At 33.2% G+C, this 13,186-nt stretch overlaps 1 protein-coding gene across 2 annotated transcripts in view; it reads right to left on the reverse strand.

Annotated features, from left to right (window-relative positions):
* LOC119642908 (uncharacterized protein DDB_G0283357) overlaps nucleotides 1–12,952 on the reverse strand; it is a 123,243-nt gene extending 110,291 nt beyond the window's left edge. For both annotated transcript variants that reach the window (XM_038042210.1, XM_038042209.1), the window contains exon 1: nucleotides 12,687–12,952. The gene's annotated coding sequence lies outside the window, so the exon portion shown is untranslated. The remainder of the gene's footprint in view (nucleotides 1–12,686) is intronic.
* Between the last annotated feature and the right edge of the window lie 234 nt (nucleotides 12,953–13,186).

The raw sequence follows: 13,186 nt of genomic DNA on the forward strand, positions 1-13,186 counted from the left end.
GCAGTTTTCGCTAACATACCAAATTTCAAATACCGTTAAAAATAGTTTCCATAAGCAAAATTTGAATTTGTTTAGTTTGCTTGAAAGGTAGTTTTATATTGATTCATGAAATGCCCACAAAAATATTTTCTTTTTTCTAATATGGACGGATTAGGCTTTCAAACCAACTATATCTCAATTGTAATTATCTAACATGAGCTCTGTTAAGTCGTTAACAGAGGTATGTTAACAGAAATGGTAGGTGTCTTTACTAGTTAAATTCGAATTTATCTTCACACCCTTTTTGATCATGTCACCACTGAACTTGTCAGTCTGGTCTTGACCTAAGAGTAAATTGACTCAAAATTTATTTACCCCAAGAGAAAAAGCGGAGCGGTAAGTCTCCATCGTCTTTCATTGTCGTAGTGTGATACATCGCGAATTCCTTCCGCTGAATTGTTGACAAACAATTTTATTATTTTCTCCTTTTTTTTAAAAACGTTATGCATCGTTGTCCAGAGAGCGGTTGGATATATATCGCGGTAATAGACCTTCTTACACCCCGTGGCATCTTCGATATTTTGTTGACAGAAGTTGAACTCACATCGTTACACGACCTCTTTGTTCACCTTCGCATGGCGCATGATTGTGCTCGAATCGCAACCGATAGCTGCCGAAAAAAAAACATCCAGAAGCCCTCTTGAAACGTGACCTCGAAATCGACTTCAGCAATTGGAAAGCTGTTGGCATAGTTGTATTTTGTCCGAATGAGAATACTTTAAAAGCAATAAATTAAATTTTAAAAGCAACATAATGCGTTCGTTTTTTTTTTGATCACAGCATTACCTTGAAAATGTTCTAATATTCCAAAGTATATTAGCCGCAACCACTTTTATATTCCACCTTTTCGAAAAGTACTACTGTAGTTTAAAATAACAACACATCTCTCGGGACTGACGTATATAAAATAAAATGGGCCCTCAGGATTCCTAGTCATTCCGATCAATTGGTTTGGTGACGCTTTGCTTGTCATTTTGAAAATAATGAAAAAATTCGAATCTTGTATGCCGGTTAAGCATTATTTTTGATAGGATAAAATACCGCCCCAACTCAACAACTATCCAACATCAAAAACACCAATCTGCCATTGATTTCCTGATTTTAAACGATATTGTGCGTACATCAATGATTTTGAACGGGCTGGACACCTACAAGGTGTGATTAAACTATTGAGGCGGTGGAATGCTTATATCGTTCTTGGAAAGTCGAAACTCGAATTTTGCAATAAAAAGTTTTTCCTTAGTCCTGGGACTTATTGAACTAACTATCACATGTTTGAGTTTTGGGAAGGAAAGAAGGTGTATTCGAGTCAAATTCTTATACAACAAGGAAAAATCCAAAATCTAAACTGAGAATTTCTTAGTAAATCAGGGACTTAACAGGACTCTCTACTAAGTATTTCTAGATTGTTTACCATAAGTTATATAAGAGTGAAAAAATAACAAGAGAAGTTAAAATGTGATGTGTGTCAGTGAATATGTCTTAAAGTCGAATATTTCATAAACAAAAAATTTTTTTTCGAATGATATAAGAAGCAGTTACTTTACAAGCATTAAATTTGAGAACTTGAGTTCAGACAAGTAAACGTATTCGGTTATCTACATTACTTAGTGAATACCCCACTCGGCTATGTTGTCTGCACAACAGCAATGAACACATTAATGCTATTCGGCAACGACAATTCTTCTACATCTGTTATCTAAAAGCATTGTGTTCTTTCTCGTTTCTCTCTTTCGTTTTATTGATCAGTAGATAAACTTGCATAGCAGTAATACGTATACATATACAGTTATGAGTTTCTTTTGCCTGTTATTGCAATTTACTGTTGCTTAACAATAATTCAATTAAATTATTATTCCATGAATACATAATGAAGAAATTTAAATAAATTAAACATATGAAAAAATATTAATACGAGTTTAGCATCAAAATGTTTCGTGAAAACAAACAAAAATCATTCCACAATGAAACGAACAGAAGTAGAATACATTGCATGCACTTTGAAGCTATGACTAGATGAGCTTGATTGAGCCAACTTAATACCTTAAGTTTATTAAGAGAATGTAATGGTGCGAACAAAAGGCCAGTAAGTGATACCTTTTTTTAAGGCTTACATAGTCGTTTCCTAACTGGCATCTGTACAAAATTTCAAGCCAAAGTTTTTAGTAGTTAATAGAATACACTTCCATCGAAAATTGCGTATATTTGCCCACAGTCGTCCTGTTTTATATAGTTTCCCTTAAAAAAAAAAACCGGAAGCCAGACGAAGCAAAGTCAGTGGAATAGGACGCATTTGCCGAACGATAGGGATTGGGTATCTGACGCAAACGTCCGACAGAACCAATGCAGTTCGATGGGATACATTATCGTAATGCAAAGGATGATAGTTCTTTGCTCACAATTGGGACGAATAGTTTCACTCAATCGATGCGCAACGTCCAAGAAAGAGTTCTTATAAACAGTTTAAATCGGCAGGAGAAATTCATAACGCACCAAATTGCGATAATTGGAGAAAACTTACGCTTTCCCACTTTTTGTTGAGCGACATATTTAGTATATCGCAATGAATTAAGAATGTAAGCAAATTTTAGGTCTCAATAGACAAACTCTTGTGGTATTGGCCTTTTAATAAATTTTTGAAGATTTTCAACAATTCAAGACAAAGTATAATACTAGTACACTACACTATACTATTAAACCATACTATACTAACGTATAATGGTACTATGTGCACGACATAAACTTTGCATTCTTTTCCATACGAATTTATTTTTTGCACATATTTATCATAATATAAGCGAAATGTAAAATAAATTTAACCAAACTATGACATACTTGGGAGACAACATAGTTAATATAATAATAATAATAAGTATGCTTATCAAATTTTTTAAAGTCACGGCCGTCATTTCAATAAAAGCGCAACTCTATTATTCACTCATTAATCTGAAATATTTCATACTTTACAATATTTCCCTCTTCAGACGAAATATGAATCGCATTTGAGATAAAAAAACAATCGTAGCCTTCAAAGTACTTTTTAACATTCATATCTGTTAACAAATATAGAAAAATTTTTCAGTTCTTCACAATTTGCGGGATGGCTTGGTAAATTTCAAATAAATCTCAGCTCTAGATGCCGATTCACCGAAAAAAGTAAATTGAAATTTCCAGCATTTCTCAGAGTTGCGCCTATAGTATCCAGGTTTGCGGTCGGATTATGTAAAGTGTTATCTGCAACATTGCACAAACGTAAATGTCGACTTGAACTTTTAGAATTCTAAGGAAGAACACATGAACAGGACACAGCTAATTCGATCGAGAACATCGCACTAATCAAGTATGTGTATATACATGTAATGGCCTTCGATTGAACTGCGCTGAAGTTGGTTTTTTATAAAAATATTCTATGTAAACTTGGCTACAAACGGTCTAGTAGCACGAAAGTTAAACTACGATCGAAACTTAGTAACAACACGTAGCTTCCTTGAGTCGAAACAAATATTAGGTATAAATTTTCTATCGACGGAATGGTCGATTTCGGAATGAGGCATATACAACGAACATATATAAAAATACATACACAGGATTTCCAAAAAGTCACGAAAAATAGTGACGAACAGTGATTTAAATTAACTGATAGTGAAGAAATTAATTAAAAAACTTAGGAAGATTGAATCATGAGTGTTATTGAGAGTTTAGAAAGTTCGTTACCGTGGCCAAGAATTTAATATTTCGAAAAGCTCCCTATAGCATATTCTCACGAAAGGTTTTAAAACAACAAATGGATGCGGCGTTTCAAGCAAAATCATTCTAAATATATGTCATCAACAAAAAATGTTCCTTCTCAAAAACTTCCTATGGGTCCGCCACTAACCACTATTTTACGCGAAAGCTTGCATACACAAACGATTCGACAAATATAGGTGCCGCGTTCGCTCACAATCGCATTTGTGAAGAAGCGTTTGAGTGGAGAATGTAGAGGTATTTAAGTCCAGTGAATTTCCTCGATGGCAGGCAAGTATAGGCAAAACAAGGATTCGCCCTTATATACTGGTATCAATCAAAAGTCGAGTTGAAACAATGCGTCTTGCCGGGTAGCAACGCTTCAAAGCTGGAAAGGAATCATTATGAATGGCTTGAATGTACGCAACCAAGACTATTCCACGCGTAGTCTACCCTGAAAAAGGCAAAACGAGAAAAAATACATTTTGTTACTATTGAACAAAACAATCAAAAAGAAACTATCGCTTTTAAACATGAAAACCTCTACTTCATCGTGATAGCACAACGGTAACAAAAGTATTTTCCAAATTTGGTTCCCATCCACTATTGCGGAGTGCGGTTATCGGCTTAGTGTTTTGCATCCGGTGAAAAATGGGAAAAATATACCGGTTATTTCGATTTGATACTACGACCAATCGTAATCATAAGCAACGCATAAAAAAATTGGACAAAAGCAAGCGTCTTATTGAAAAGTAGCATGTAATTTTATCCAAAGCCAATTTCATAAACGAAATGACAAGATTTGCTTGCATTCGCTTAATCCGTGTGAAAGTTTGAAAAAAAAAGACAAAAAAATCAATATGGTAAATATGTTCTTTTATAAGAGCTATTATAATATCCTATATAATAGACGTTAGACAGGCGTACAGTAGCACCACCAAAAGTATTTAAAAAAATATGTAACGACAACGAGAACTGTGAACAAGTTTTTTTCCATTTTCTTTCACTGCTCTTTCGCTTTCAGGCCGCATGGTCAGCTAGAAAGCAGACTTTTCTGTTTTTACTTATTGTGTAAAATAAGAAATGCAGCAGGCAATAGAATATCAATAGGGTGTTGGCCTCCGCATTGATGTTACCTACATTCAGGCCTAATAACTTAAGCAATGTTAACGTTCGTGAGTGTTGTATAAGAATTGAAATTTAAAATTATGTGCACAAAATACAATCAAACGACGCTAGATGATTGATTGCCTAGCCTTCCCTATTTCCTTGTTTAAACCAAACACGGGATTAAAGTACTTTATCTTTTTTTTTTTTAATGGGTTTTAAAGCATATCTTATTGAGCGTAAGTGTAGGTAACTTTCGGACGGCTTTCTTTGTACCTTTTCCACCCATTTTTGAAGCTTATTTTTTTTAAACGTCACTTCATTTATATGCCAATTGCATTTCTTCATTCAACACATAACATTTTAGTAGTAAACACATATTCAATTGTGTGAAAATTTTCTGTTTTATTGGCAGTTTTGCTTTTTTTTCAAACAGGATATGTGTTGAGAAGTTTAAAGTATTTTTTTCTTTTTATCTTATAAGGCACTAATTATAACGCTTATGTTTTTTGTTAATTGGAAGATGAATTCAGTAGAAGCAAAGCAATGCTACAAAGATTAGATACGAATGCCCGATGGATGGCACGCGTTTAAAAATTGTAATTATCAGTTCCACGCTATCGTGCTATACAAAATTAATATCAAAAATAACGTGTAAAAGAAACAAAACTTATTTGTATGAAAAATTGATCTATAAACTTTAAATGTTATGTTCGCTCATAACATTGCGAGCAGCGAATATTTATAGCTCCTGGCAATTTCCACGTAGAGTTCGGAATTTGTCAGCTTTCTAATTCGTTACGCACATGGTGACTTGGAGTAACTAACCCCTGTAAAATGTTTATAAGCTTCTAAAAATCTGAAATGAAGCATTTATTCACATACTTTCTATTCGGCCACATTTCAATGAAAATGCCAAGGCCGAAGCACTTCGCTAGAATACTCAATAAATTCTTATACGGTATCAGTAGCCGAGTAGGTAAGAATCGCGACTAACAAGTCCGCATTCCCGAGTTCAAACCTCAGTGCAGATGATAAAAGTATAACGCCCACTAGGCGCTGCCTTTTCTACTCTCTTTATCTCTCTGCATAGCGATATTCGCTGAATGGATGACAAAATTTTATATTACATATTTAAGAGCAGAAAAAGAATCACAGTGAAATTCAGATGGTTGATTATGTTCCGATTAGATATTTTGGAAGCATTTTGGCGTATTATGTGCATTCAAAAGAATTGTAAAAAATATTTCATTTAAAGTATCCTTGGTCCATAACGCGTACAATATAATCTTTATGGTTTTCCTTTTTATTTTCAAACATAAGAAATCGGAAGGTTTTTGTCCGATTTCATCCACGCCTGCAATTGTCAATGCAAATATATATTTAAATAAGGGTGTGAAGTTGTATTTAAATATAACTAGCAAAGACCTAAAAAGAAAAATTTTTACAGACCTCTGTTCAGCCGTAAGCAGATTTCTGCTAAACGAAGTCTCGGAGCTATTTAAGTCAAAAGAGAGTTAAAATAGAATTTTTCGAGAATTGTTTTACAAAACATGATAAACAAGAGATGTCTGTATGTAAATTAATTAATGTTTGATAAGAAACAAGTAAGAAAGTTAAATTCGGTCGGGACCGAATCTTTTACATCCATCACCGTCATCCTAAAAAAGACAAAAGAAGTAAAAGCACAAAATTTTCATGCTGTATAATATGGAGTGGGCACAGGTGATTTCTTTTATTTTCAAAATAAATGCTTTTGTCGTGTAAGCATGTGAACGTTATAGGCGTGTCCTTTGGATAGTTTAAACATCGCCCATATGCGTTTAAAGTTTTGTACATTTATTTGCTATAGTTTATAAGTAATGAGCAAGTAACCAATTTTCCATTCCTTTTGAAAAACAGAGGTGTTCTCAGTTTACGCGTTGCTGTGGGCATGTTCTTCGACCGATTTGAAAATATCCATGCAGTGACTTATCCACAGCGACACTGAAGCACTTATGAAGCACAATCTGTTCAATATCTGTAGTATAACGAAATATGTACCGGAGACTATATATGTATGTGCATGCTGTACTTCTTTATCAATGTTAACAACAGGAGCGATAATATCTTCTTATCTTCGAAAATCAGTCAAGTCGAACCAAAAATGTTACCGTCGAAGCATCATATACTTGGGGGGCGATGTAAAATAACCTCCAAGATGGACCGAGAACAATGTATAAAATTCCCCAAACGGTATATACATCGAGCGAATGGATCTTTGCTTTCTATCTGGCGATCAAATATTGTAAACAAATTATTAGTAAGAATTAAGAAACTGAACTCAAGTCGAATAAAATTTTTGCGTAATAAAAAAAAAGATATTAAAAATACAAATTATAAAAAGTGCACAATGTTGACAAAAGATTTTTTTTCTACACAATACGCGCAATTTTCTTGTCAATCAACAGATGAATAGATAGATATAGATTCAGACGACTACTATACTAGTTTAGTATACTATATTAACTATCCCTCATTTCAAAAACTATTAGGTTGCATTTTGATCATTTCACTCGAAAAAGGCATTTGCTGAGAAAAGTTGGTATAATATGTGTTAATAAAAATATTTTCCATTATTTTCTACAACTTTTTCCCATGTTTTTGGCCGATACCGTCGAAAGAACAACACGCTTTGGTAGCGATCCAATCAATCATCGACTTATTTTGGCACTTTTTTGTATTTCGAAACCGTCTGCCAGGCAAACCATCATGCACCGATCTGAACAAAATGGTAATCAGAAGCCACTATGTCTCTAGATGCAGCAGAACTTTCCATTCGAGCCCCAAAAGAGTGTTCTTGACAGCTCTTGCAACGTATCGCCGAGCGTTGTCTTGCAAGGGGATAGTTTTGCGTCGTTTAACCGCTATTGCTGGTCTTTCTTACAACGATATACTTGCAGTAATGGCTTCAATTGGTTTTAGCAGCTCGTAATAGACTACAACTTGCTAATGTCACCATATACACAGCAAAGGTTTATGATCATGAATATTCCGATTCGGTGTCGATGTGGGTGGCTCTGTTAGAGTAACGCACCAGGTCGCATATTCATTTTAGAATTGGCCGATTTTTAGGCAGATAATATATCTTCATTTGAGGAATGTGCGAAATAGTTTTAAACATTCTGTCTAGTTTGCTTTATGATAAATAAACGTAAAACCCCAAAAATGTGAAACAATAATAATTTAGCCACTTGTAACATTGTGTGGGCATGGGCGATTTTTTCGATTTTTGCGCGTAAAGGGCAGAATCCCTCGTAAAGTAAATGTGAAAAGCCTTCTAACTTTTCCAACTATTGAGTAACGAGTAAAAACCCTGTGCTAAGAAAAATGGAGTGGCGTTCAGTTTATGTGCCACTAGGCGCTTCAGTTCTGATCAATTTGGCCCATTTTCTATACTAAACTTCCGATGTTTCTACCAAATTTGAAGGCGATGTCTTCATTTTTGCGGCCAGGATATTGCCAACAACGCAGTCCACACAGGTACACAGACGGACAGACATGACTAAATCAAATCAGAATTTCACGCTGATCAAGAATATATGTAGTTTATAGAGTATCTGAAGCTTCCTTTTGGGTGTAACGTATATTATTACATAGGTTATTACATACGTTATGAAATAAAACAACTTGCATTGGGTTATACAAAAATAAGAAGTTTAGAAATATCGGAATTATTCAACCTTTTCTTTAGTTTTTGTCAACAAGCAAAATAGAAATTAAAGATACGAATTCAACTATTGGAATACTGTACACTGAATCGATCCTTGTTTTTAAAACGCAAAAAATTAGTTACATTGTCAAGTAGGGGGCAATAGCACCATAAAAGCATTAAAAAATTAAAAATAAATAAATAATTGTTGGAACAAAAAAAAAATAATAATAATAATAGTGGTGAAAAAAGGCATAAAATCGGAGAAAGTCAACAGAAAAACTTTAAACGTTTTTATTACGTGTTTTAAGAAGAGAGAAAAAGAGAGAGTTTTTGTTGATAAGAGAAGTGTGCTGGTTGTTGATGATATCGAATGAGAATTTCGGGTTTGCTGTTAATGCACCGTTGCCGCCTTGTTTTTTATATTTTATTTAACAACATACTATAAAAAGTTGATTGCACTCAATACTTAGATAAAGCTTTTCCAAGGTCATACATTCCCCGAAATTAATAAAAATACATACATACGTAGAATACAAATGAAACGTACGAAATAACAGCAAATTTTTTTAATACTTAATAATGTCAAAAGTGAATCAAAGCAATAACACTAGCAATGAAAAATTTACAAAAATGTTAGGCAAATTTTTTAATTAACAACATATTAAGAAGGTTTTTACTGTAGCTTGACGGTAGAGAACTATTAAGTTTTAACGATGTAAGATGTAACAACCGAACATTATACGTAGGTAAAACATACAGTACCACCTCATAAGAACTCCAAATCCCCGTTTAGTTCTTCGGTTATTGCGGTTGCATTCGCAAAGTATTTCGACCTCATTCCATAAACTTGATAACCTAGCGCCCATGGAATATTATGTCACCCATCTTTCAATGTTATATAATACAGTAATATTAAATTGAGCAAAAGTAATCCATTATCGCACACATATCCAATAAATTCTACATCGTGAATGTATTGTTTAAACAAAATCATTTAAATCGTTGCAGTCGAACAAGATACACTATTAACGCATTAACGAGAGCTTAAAATTCCAGTGAGTTGCAAAAATTGACAATCAACTTATTTTAAAATTACTCGTAATATCCGAAATCTGACTAGAGATATTTTGCAACCGCAACCATTATGTAATTGCAAATATTCTACTCTTTCCAAAAAGGAATACCAATTTTTTTTTCCTTTTTTAAAACTATTTATTATTCAAAATCTATTCCGCCGCCTTGAAAGTAATTCTCAAACTTCAATAATATTTGTTGTTAACAGTTTCGCTCGGCGAAAGGAATTCATTGTGCACACCACTAAGGTAATCGAGGGAGATCCAAGTCGCATTTCCCCTAATAAAGCGTTTCATGACCAACTGGTAGTCAGAAATCATCCTCTCGCACATTTGCATTGTGCAAAACGCAAATTTGGACACTTTCCAGATTAGAATAACGTCCTGACCCACAGTGATTCAAAGAACTGGAAATTTTACTTGAACAGAAGTATGAATTTCTGCCGTACGTGGCATGTTCTTCAGATCTTGCCCACGTCGCCTGTTATCTGCTACTACTACTACTAAATAGATTTGGATGAGAGAATGAGAGCAGAAACTGAAGCGAATTTTCAAGTTGCTGATAAATCGTTTCATAAAAAAAGAGAATGAAATACTTGAGAAACTTCTGTCGAGAAGACTATCTTCAAGGATAAAGTCAAAATTTACAAATAAAAAAAATAGTTTACTTACATACCGATATGAGATGAACTTCTGATGGAACAATGGCAAAATATAATATCGTATCTGTCTATAGATTACAGGTTTTTGGATGATATGGGCCTGCTTGAGGAAGGAAGTACGTTTTTCTCAGCTATCTATTGTTTGAACCGAAACTAATTGAATTCTTTTTCATTTAAGAACCAAGTGACGTCGACATAAAACCACGAGACCCTTTCTTTTTAATCAATAAAATAGTAAACACATTTAGAATATCCCACCAAATCATATATATAGGGACGAAAACTATTTACAAAAAATAAGAATTAAATAAACAGAAATAGAAAACAGTAATAACAGAAAGTCTACAATAACAATAATCACAAGAAAACAAATGAGAAAATAACATTTGGCAATGGCCGAAAATTTTACACTCACCATTTTTATTTCAAAAACTAAAACAATGAAATTTCAAACTTTACCTGACTGCACTTTTCTATTCTTTTATAGACACTATACAATTCCCTATTTTTTGTAACTTATGAACTGTAGGCGTGTTCTTTGATCGGCTTTGTCTATTTTCTATATCAAGAATTTCCAATGGTTTTGCAATCCAAAGTCGATATCCCACATTTTGCGACTATTCAATGCCGCTAATCAGACATACATCCGCGAAGAGATTGCGTCTTTTGCTTTTTAAATTTCAAGCAGTTATCTTGATTGTGATTGTAGTTGTTAACTATTCTGAACGAACCAAAACCTTTAAAACTTAATGGGGGCATGTGTCTCTTCTAAGCTTTGAACTAGACTGAAACGCTTACCGGTAATACTTTATTTTACGAATTTTTTGAAACCGCTACAAACGAATAAATAGAGCATATGATCTACTTTAATGCCAAGAGTGAATATTTAAAATTGGATAGTATAAACAAGACACAATTAATGGGCGATGTTTGACCACTGGAAAGAAGAATATCGGGATAAGAAAATCGAGTTTCATGTGAATAAGGAGAACGTTTAGCTCTATATGTCAAAGTGAAAAGAACGAAACAGGAATGCGAGAAATTTTTGAGAAAATAACTTTGCGTACATATGAACATTTATACATCGGTATTACATATCGATGAGTAAAAGAGGAAGGTTTGGAGGTGGGAAAACACTCTTAGGAGAGAAAAATTGAAGAAGTTTGTATAGTTTTGTTGACAGTTGATTGCTTACAATGCTTGTCTTCTTTCAAAAAAAAGTCATTATTTCGAAAAGAATTTCAAAAATAATCATTGTAAAAATATTCACTTTCGTATGTTTATAAGCTTAAACAAAAGCCTAAACATTTATTTGAAAATAATTAAAGATAAGAGGTTTCAGAGAATAAACAAAGGGTTTTACGTGAACTCTTTCGTATCTACTCAAAGTGAGACCATTTTCTTTCCCTATGAAAAAGGCAAAACCTTTCTTCTAATGATTTTACATTTAATCTTCACGCGATTTTAGGTAAATAACGGCGCTATGAAAATTCCAACGAGACTTTCTCATCGATCAATATTACCCACGCCTCCATTCGTTATCCACTCTTTTCATGTCAGAATTTTATGAAACCTATGTGCAAAGGCAAAGTATCGTTGCAATGACTTCGATTTACTACACAATCAAGTATTAATGACGTCTCTATCTTTCCCACAGATCTTTCGATGGTACACTGGACAGCAAATATCGATATAGCTACCATGATATCGTTTTCACCAGCAGAACCACTACTAGTCTAGTTGGTAAACTTCTATAGTGCATGATTAAGGAGAAAAAAAATTCGCTTTTAAAAGAAAAAACACGTTTTCCGATGGATATACTCCTCTTTTCTCTGCAGAAAGTGCATTGTTGTGCTCTTTTAGACGTCAGAATTTTCTATATGCGACGGTATAAAAATCGGTTGATCACTGTAAATGCACGTTCATTTTGGAAACTTATATTTTATAATCGAAAGATCGTAATTGGAACGCTGAGGGTCGACAAGTAGCGATTTTTGCGAATGCATTGCACATGAAATGAGTGGCAGGGAACTGTGTCTCGAAATTACATAAGTTTTTTAACAGCTCTTACCGAAGCACGAGATCGCTACGTTGCCGTATCCCAGAAACCGGGGATTGAGTGAACTCTGAAGTTCGAATAAAAGCTCTTTGCTAAAGAAAGGCGACATTTCTCCATACAGGATTTCTGATGCGTACTTTGGAGTATTGCGGAACGCATGAGAAAATTATTGTACGACATGCAAGACAAATGACGTTTTTTCATAAGATATGAAACACTCGGTTCATAAAATATAAAACATTCTACGTTGAAAATACGTTTTAACGTTTTAAAAAAACAAATTTTAATATAACGAAACCAATAGAAAACAAAAGGGAAAAATGTACCTTTTTCAAATTTTATATTGTTGCGCATTCTAGGCGTGTAATCCAAATGAGTAATCCACAATAGAGTTTAGAAAAAGAAGTAGTTGAATAGTTTTTAAGCACAAATTAATATGTATGACGAAATAAAGTATTGTTTTTGAATTTTTAAGGAAAATCTTTTCTTTGGCGAATCGACACTTTCTTAAAAGACTCAAATAATTATTTTTTATTTTTTAATGATTTTTTCATTTAATAAAACCAATAGCTTTTAATACTTATTTTGCAAAATTTTTTGCTAATTAATCATATGAAACCGTTTCGTAATTTTATTAACAAATATATACATAAATATATGTATGTATGTATATTATATATAATTTATTTTCTTAATAAATTTTTGTTTTGCATATTATATATAATTTATTTTCTTAATAAATTTTTCTTTAACATTTTTTACTTTTATTCAAATATTTTTTTTTGTAGTATAAACTTTTTATATTTATAAATATGACTTCTTTTAA

Source organism: Glossina fuscipes, unplaced genomic scaffold (assembly GCF_014805625.2).
Source record: "Glossina fuscipes isolate IAEA_lab_2018 unplaced genomic scaffold, Yale_Gfus_2 287, whole genome shotgun sequence".
In the NCBI taxonomy this organism is placed as follows: domain Eukaryota; kingdom Metazoa; phylum Arthropoda; class Insecta; order Diptera; family Glossinidae; genus Glossina; species Glossina fuscipes.